This window comes from Bos grunniens, chromosome 7 (genome assembly GCF_055505025.1).
Source record: "Bos grunniens cultivar Pamir isolate PY7600 chromosome 7, Bosgru_T2T1.0, whole genome shotgun sequence".
Classification (NCBI taxonomy): Eukaryota; Metazoa; Chordata; class Mammalia; order Artiodactyla; family Bovidae; genus Bos; species Bos grunniens.
The window spans coordinates 66,267,739-66,275,321 of NC_141171.1; the positions used below are offsets into that span (position 1 = coordinate 66,267,739).

General features: G+C 38.8%; 1 pseudogene; it reads left to right on the forward strand.

The window, feature by feature from the left end:
- The first annotated feature begins 7,101 nt into the window (after nucleotides 1–7,101).
- Nucleotides 7,102–7,305, forward strand: LOC147369746 (U2 spliceosomal RNA; annotated as a pseudogene).
- Nucleotides 7,306–7,583: the final 278 nt, after the last annotated feature.

Genomic DNA, 7,583 nt, shown 5'->3' on the forward strand with positions numbered 1-7,583 from the left:
ACATATTATGCTATTTCTGGAACTTTTTCCTATATACACAGTAGTTTACCTCAGAGTATTTTTTATCTTGTACTTTTCACTTTACAATGTTCACCTAACAATATTTCATATTTGAAGTTGTGAGCTTTCTTTCATTTCAATGGCTATATAGTATTCCATTGTATGTAGTTGATCATACTTTGTTAAACCAACCTGGTGTTGATGGACATTTAGGTTTTCCTCTACCTTTTGCTAATCAAAGCAAGGCTTCAATAGAGAATTTGTTTCATAGGTCATTTGGCCTATGTATATCCAAGGGATAAATTTTTGCACATGGAATTGCTGGGTGAAACGGCAAATGCACTTTTAATATATTTATTTATTTATCTTTGGCTGTGCTGGGTCTTCATTGCTGCTCAAGCTTTCCTCTAGTTGTGGTGAGCAGGGACTACTTTTCCTTGTAATGCATGGGCTTCTCATTGTGGTGGCTTCTCTTGTCAGGAAGCAGGGGCTCCAGGCACAGAGGCTTCAGTAGTTGCAACATGTGGGCTCAGTAGTCGAAGTTCCTGGACTCTAGAGCATAGGCTCAATAGTTGTGGCACACAGGCTTATTTGCTCTGAGGCAAGTGGGATCTTCCTGGACCAGGGATCAAACCCATGTCCCCTGCATCGGCAGGCAGATTCTTTACCACTGAGCCACCGGGAAGCCCAGCATCAGTTCAGTTCAGTTCAGTTTAGTCGCTCAGTCGTGTCCGACTCTTTGCGACCCCATAAATTGCAGCACGCCAGGCCTCCGTGTCCATCACCAACTCCCGGAGTTCACTCAGACTCATGTGCATCGAGTCGGTGATGCCATCCACCCATCTCATCCTCTGTCGTCCCCTTTTCCTCCTGCCCCCAATCCCTTCCAGCATATGTACTTTTAAAACATTTCAATAGATCTTGCAATTTTCCCTCCATTTAGGTTATACCAATTGACCTTCCACCAGCAATGTTGACCGCAAATCCTCACCAACATGATACGTTCTCAAACTCTTTTCTTTGCCAATCCAATGAGTAAAAAAGTGGGGTTGAACATATCTATATATTTAAGAGTTATTTTCATTTTCTTCTCTGTGAATTCTCTGTTTATAACCTTTGCCCATTTTTCGGATCAGTTCATGTATATAATACTTTTCTTTTATTGTTAGAATAAAGATGTTTATAACATTCCTTTTATATCCATTTTTCTTTCAGACTTTAAACTTTATTTCAAAAATAATGTACAGTAAAATTTTCATTTTTGGAGTACAGTACTACAAGTTTTAACAGATATATAGACACATATATGGGGCTTCCCTGGTGGCTCAGACAGTAGAGAATCTGCCTGCAGTTTTGGGTTTCATCCCTGGGTTGGGAAGATCCCCTGGAGAAGGAAATAGAAACCCACTCCATTATTCTTGCTTGGAGAATTCCATGGACAGAGGAGCCTGGTGGGCTACAGTCCATGGGGTCACAAAGAGTTGGATATGATTAGAGACTAACACAGACACACATATAGGTTTGTGTGACCACCCTCACAAATCTATATATAGGATATATAAAAGTTCAGTCATCCAGAAAACTTCCTTGTGCTGCCTCCTTGAGGTCAAACCTTCTTCCATCCCTAAACTTTGGTAACTACTGTTCCTATAGTGATGATTCTACCTTTTCCCAAATGTAACGTAAAGGGAACCATGCAGTGTAAAATTTTTTGAGACTGGTTTCTTTCTCTCAGCATAATACCTTTAAGAGTCATCCTTATTATTGTAAATATCCAATAATTCATTTCTTTTTATTGCTGAATGGTCTTCCATTGGATGAATGTGCAAAAGCTTATTTATTCATTCACCCACTGAAGAACATTTGAGTTATTTCCAGTTTTTGGTGATTATAAATAGAGCTGCATTAAACATTTGTGTGTAGGTTTTTGTGTGAAAGTAAGTTTTCATAATTGCTGTGGAAACATCTGGGTGTTGGTTTATTTTGACTGACTTTTTTTCACTATGACTACATTTTCCTGTTTTTTAAGGATATTTTGTATTGTTTATTGATATTTTATAGACTCCTTTCCCTGAAGGAAGTTTATTTTTGTCTAGTGGCCAGTTCTACTGCTGGATGATTACCTAGCGATTGTGGAGATTTGGTTTTATATTTTATTTTGCCATATTTGTGAAAAGCCAAGACCCTTTAATTTGGTGGGATTCAGGTTCTAAACTTCCCTATGAATATAGTTAGAGCCTGGTTGAAGGCTTTGTTAGGGTGGATCTAGGATAAACATAGTTCTTACTCTTAAGAGGAAAACTATCTGATATGTGGCTTGTTGTCTATAGAGTTAATGGGGGTGTTAATAGGCTTTTCTACCCACCCTGGGCTGGGTTTCCAGTGTCCTCTGGCACTGCTTGATTTCCAGTATCTCTTTTTCATGCTCAAGCTCACAGCAGCCAGGCTCTGCTAAGCACAGTCGCAGGCTGTGCTTGTGAGCCCAGCTTTGGACGAGGGCTTCCAGGGAACCCCAGCATGGGCTTCTGTGCGCCTCTCTGTTAGGGCTGTTCCCTTCCGAGCACTCTGCTGCACAGTTGCCAGCTGTTTCAGCTGGTCTGAACTTTGATCTTGGCCAGTTCCACTCAGCAGGGTCACCATGCTCTGCTTGGATTTCAGCTCATGGCATTTTCATTGGGAAATTGAACCCAAGTGTATTGCTGGGGTGATTTTGCAGCTCAGTTCATGTGTGTCCTGTCTCTTAGGGGTTGCAGTTCTTGCACTGCCTCTTGTCCAGTGTTTGAGAAAAATTGCTTTCTTATTTATTTATTTCATGGTTGTTTGTAGCATAGGAAAAGTCAAGTACCAGATACTTCTATGGGAAGCGTTCTTGAATGACAGATCCAGAATGATTTATTAAGGGCAACTAAGGGTCTTCTGCTTGCAACCTAACTTTTCATCAAGGACGGGTTTGTTTTCTCAACTTTCAGAGAACTCTGTGCTGAAGGGTACTAGGGATCTGACCTGGTTTGGTAATTTTTGTGTTATTCTGTTTGCTACATTGAGTGAATTGGCAACCTTCTCCAAGGAGCTGAATCATAGCTTCTATAAAGTACACTAGGTCATGAATTTTTAATTTTCAGTCCAGTTTTACCACAGTAGTAAAAACAGTTCAATTATATGCTTATTGGGAATTTTTTATTCTTATAAATTCTAAAGTTTTATTACAGAAGAGATTAAGTTTTTCCCCTAGCACAGAATGACTTCAGGACAGTTCTGCCCATCTCAAAATGGGTCATTTTCTTTTTCTGTGTGTGGAATGGAGACAAGGTTGGTGAGGGAAAGAGAATATATAACATAGTTGAAAAACTTTGTCCTTTTATTTAACCTTGTGTTGAGTGATGACAAGTTATGGGTTGTGTCTACTAACTTTTCAAATGTGGCCATAGCACTCTTATGTCACCCTCCCCAGCTGGAGGACAAACAGGTTTTGGAATAATTCCCTAGTAATGGATAACCTGGTTTCTATATTATTTCCCTAGAGGGTGTATGACAAATTTTCAGCTATAATGCTTTTTCATTAATTCATTAATTGAAACTTTCACTGGTATTCTGTTGTGTGATGTGCTATATAATGAATACCGTTAAAGTCTCAATGGCATATAAAAACATGCATTCATTTAGTTTATGAGTTGGGTTGATTGAGGCTTGGCTGATATAGGCTGGACTCAGCAGGAGACATTGAGTTCTGCTCACCATATTTCTTATACTCCTTCTGGGACCAGTGGGTAGCCCAAACATTTTATTCTCATGGTTATGGTAGAGGTTCAAGAGAGAAAATCCAATTACCTGAGCACATTTTCAGCCTTGCCTACATTCCATCTGTTAGAATCCTGTTGGCCAAAGCAAGACACATGGCCAAGCCCAATATCAATGAAACTGTTCCTTCTATGAGAGTAAAGAAGAGGAAGTGGGTATTATTGAAGAATAATCCAATTTCCTCTAGGAAATTATTACATTACTAATCACTAAGGCTATAGAGACGAATAAGACAGTCATTTGCTCTAGGAGCACTCAAATAATTGATCCTGAACCATAAGTAGTGATCTTACTAATGGAGGGTATAGAAAAGGAGTTAAAACTCTAGTCAAATAAACAGAAACTCTCAGACTTTTAAGATTCTTTTTCCTTTTAATTTCACACCCTGGAGGATGTTGAACTTGGATTGCTGGCTATCTACCAAAGCATTGTGTTGAGCTGAAATCCCCTGCTATTAATAACCAGGTATACTGTGATTTTGAGATTTAAAGCCATGATTTCATGTTAGAAGCTGCAGTGGGCCAGGAAGCTATTTGGGTTTATAACACTTCTAAAGCACTTGGGCAAAGATGCTGGGGATTAAAGGGAAAGCATAAGCAGGTTTGTACACAGGGGCTCAGAGCTACGTGGCTTTGTTTTAGGAACTCTCAGTAAGAAAGGTATGATAAAAAACTGAAATATGCAGGCCATCCAAATGCATGAAACAAAAATCTAAGATCATTGAAGTGAATGACTGGAGGGATCAAGGAAGATCTTGATGGACTGCAGAGAGCAGAGCAATGGCCTGGAAATACTGGTATCTGATGCCTCTTTCCCTTTTCTGAGGACCTCTTCCTCAACAGTTAGTGTTAAGATTGCAGTTGGGCCTGAGGAAGTCTCATAAAACCTGGACAGAAGGATGGTGAAAACATCATGTTTTTTTTTTTTTTTTCTTCTGAGTTATCCAAAATTTATGATGCTAAAGTTGGGGGACCTGAACTGGAAGTCTGGCATTATGGTGGGTGCTTAGAATCCCCAGACCCTCCCAGGTCTGACTGTTGACCATGCCCAAGGAATAAAGGAAAGAAGTTAAATAGGAAAAAAAAAATTACTGAGACACAAGAAAGAATATTTCAGGTTTTGTGGATTCCACTTTGGAAATATCTGCTCTCAGCCAACTCATGTTTTTAGTTGAGGAAGTAAAGGCCTTTCTTGAGGCCACATGAGTCTATGGCAGGGCCAGGCTAGAAACAGTTCTGTGGCCTCATGGTGGCAGCTAACAGCTAATGTTTAACAATTGAGCTGAGAATTTGCTTGGCACTAGCGAAGAGTGACTCATTGGAAAAGACTCTGATGCTGGGAGGGATTGGGGGCAGGAGGAAAAGGGGACGACAGAGGATGAGATGGCTGGATGGCATCACTGACTTGATGGATGTGAGTTTGAGGGAACTCCGGGAGATGGTGAGGGACAGGGAGGCCTGGTGTGCTGAGATTCATGGGGTTGCAAAGAGTTGGACATGGCTGAGCTACTGAACTGACCTGAACTGAAGCTATTCCAAGCTATACTTTATGTAGATTGTATCCTTTTGTCTTCACTAGAATCCTATAAATTAGATATGATAATTAATCTCATCTAACAGAGGAGGTAACTGAGGTACTAAGATACCCACAAATTGTCTTTTGTCACACAGCTAGTAAGTGGGGGAACCATGTTTCAAATCAAGTAGTCTGACCCAGCGCCTGGACTCTTCATTGTTATTCTGCAGTGAGAGATCTAGATGGCAATAGCGTACATTAAAGACCCTGAAGAGATAAGGATGTCTCTCTCGGAGCCTGGGAGATCCCGAAAGTGTAAGGCAAGAGCCTTTAACTTATCCTTACAGAGAGGTGGAGCTGGAAAATATTGTAGATTGTGTCAGAACTGCCACAGGAATTCTGGCATGCCTTCTGAGCTGTCCATGGTGCTGAGCACCAGCTTCCCTTCATGCATCTTTGCTATTGCACTCATCACCAATATTTAATAATTTTCACCTGAGATGTCTAGAATTTGAAAACCAAATAGATTGAAATAAATAATAATTGCATTTGTACTTGGTTCTAAACATTTTAGATGTGTTATTTCACTACAACCCCACAGCAATTCAATGACCTTTCTTTTGAGAAAGAAATAGATAAACTACTATCATGTTAAAAGGCAGAATGAAGCAATGAGTTGTTAGAAGTATAAAAACTGGAATGTGGAAAGGAGTGATGAGAAAGTTTTTAGAGTTGGATGGAGCCTTTGAGTTGGAACTAAAGGGAGAAGTTCAGTAAGGTTAAGGACTCCAGGATCTTTCCTACCCCAGAATTTCAGGCAGTTCCTGCCAATTGAACACTCTGAGTGTGTGAAATAGGCCTTTTTGGTTTTTCCTGGACCAGCACATTCATGAGTGGGATATGTGCTGAAAAGTCAGGTAATTCACTTTATCCTCCTTCACCTAGAGATGTTACAGCTGAGGGTCACTAAAACAGTTATTCAAGGTCATACAACAAGAGAGTGCAGAGCCAAAAGAAATATAACCCAGATCTCATGTCAATACTCCACATTTATTACCTATTTCAGGATCTCACAAAGCTATAATCATGGACCGGTTCCATGAGCAATACCCAGGTGCTGAATAAAAATACATTGTACTACATTCCATGCCAAACCCACTAGAATATAATTCCTAGAGAGAATATGGATTGTGCATAGAGCACTGATAGTCTATCAGATGTACTAAGGTTCTGTTGGGAAATTAATGCTAATAGTATTGTTCCTTTTACAATCCATTTAAAACATATATCACATTAAAACTTCTATCTTTATTATGTAGTTGCTATAGTCCTGTGGTAATCTGCCTTTAAGAAAATATGCTCTTTATTTAAGAATTGACTTACTGACATTTGAATATTCACTGTGCATTTATTGGCTGAATGTTTTTGAATATGTTTATCAATCCTTTAGGACTTTAGTTTTCCCACATGTAAATGGAACTATAACACCTACCTTGTAAAGTTTCTGTAGTATTTATATGGATAGTTCTAAGAGGACAGTTGTTTTGCACATAATAAATGTTTTCTATATGATATATAGTTTTAGAATTGGCTATTTTATTAATAATATTGTAACTATAAAAAATCTTGCAACTTGTTTTGGATTTTTAAAAAATTTTAATTGCTGTACTTTTAAATTCAAGCATGCATTATATATCTTGATTTAATTTAAAAAATCAGTACTTTATGTTCCAAAATATGTTCCTTGGTCAACTCTATTAAGGTGGATAGATAGAAACACACGATGGTATTGCTTTTTGGCCTTTTGGACTAAGATCAAGTGTGGTATCTGTTCTCACCAGTTTAATATCTGATATGTCCTCTATCTGAGGACAGTATATTAAATTTCTAAATAGGTTGCAAATATGTACTGTTTCAATCCATCTATCTTTTTTTTCCCTTGAGGATTCAGACTGGCTCTCCTGTTCCTGTTTTCTGTAGAGGAAAAACATATTTTTCTACAGATACACAGATAATAAAATTTACTGTTAACAATTTTATTCAAGTGGGAACAGTACATTTAAATGTGTGCATTAATGGAAAAAAAAAAAAAAAGAAGAAGCACATGGTCAAATTGGAAAAGTAAGAAAGCATCAGATCATGAGGAATCTCATATGTCACGCTGACCATTTTGGATTTGATCCTGCAAGCAGTGGTCACCCATCAGAGATTTTGATCTGTGGGTCATGAGGCACAAACAGTGTCTAGGGAAAATGAGTTTGACACAGGAC